Raw genomic sequence first — 1,131 nt, forward strand, 5'->3', positions numbered from 1 at the left:
ATGAAACGCACCCTAGGCCATATGTTCCTGTGGGACACGCCTCATCACAATGTTCTCCCTGCCATCCAGCTGTGCAGTTACAAGCTCCTGTAAGCGGATCACATGAAGCTCCGTTCTGGCACGTGCACCTCTGAACGCAATTCCGTCCAAATCGGTCACCACTGCATACTACATGCAAAAGCAAATATACGGTATATACAGTAAATAAAAATCCGAATTCAAATAATTTAAGAAAATATTCAATTTCTACAGGAACTAAGATTTCATATTTTTTAAATCAATTATATACCAACCTGTTTGGCATGACGGACCAGACAGTCCTGCAGGGCAAAGACACTTAAATGGAGCCGTACAGGTCCCACCGTTCGTAGCACAGCCATGATGACATTCAGCTGCAACGTGTATGAACAAAGACATCATGTAGCATAGATTGAAAGTCATAGATTGCGCAGGTACACTTACGTGTTGTACATCTAGATCCAGTCCATCCGGAAGAGCAATGGCATCGTCCCGGACTCGTACACGTTCCCGAGTTCTTGCAAGTGGGCGAGCACACAGCTGCAATCAACACATTCCTAGTCACCATTCTGGCTGATTTATGGTCACACGAACACTCACGTTTGCATTCGCTGCCTACGGCCGAGTAACCAGAACAACAGAAGTATCTGGTTTGGTACGTAGTGAAGTACGTCGTTATGTAGGCTATTCGATATCGACCACTACACGTAGAAAGAAGACGATGACGTCATTAAGCAACTTGAGATACCATAGCTCTGTATGGAGATCACCGTTTCACCGTGCAGGAAAACCACCTCCAGATATCTGAACATGACGTACTGGATTTCACCGTGTAGTACTGCGTCTCAGTACCTACTTGAGGCACAACCGAGCTGCACACATTAGATCACAATCAAGAAAGTCTATCTACTGTACAACATAGCTAACGTATCTCTCTTAGTACTATGGGACCAGCTGTGCTGCAAATGTCACCCCTGCGTCACAATTGCAGCCTAAAGCTAGTGACAACACGCACGCATACAAAATAGCGTCAGCTAAATTATTACAATGGCACTACCACTAGATTACAGGTAGATCAAGCCGTCTGATTTGAGCTATTACAAACCACTGTGC

This window comes from Corticium candelabrum, chromosome 6 (genome assembly GCF_963422355.1).
Source record: "Corticium candelabrum chromosome 6, ooCorCand1.1, whole genome shotgun sequence".
Lineage (NCBI taxonomy): Eukaryota > Metazoa > Porifera > Homoscleromorpha > Homosclerophorida > Plakinidae > Corticium > Corticium candelabrum.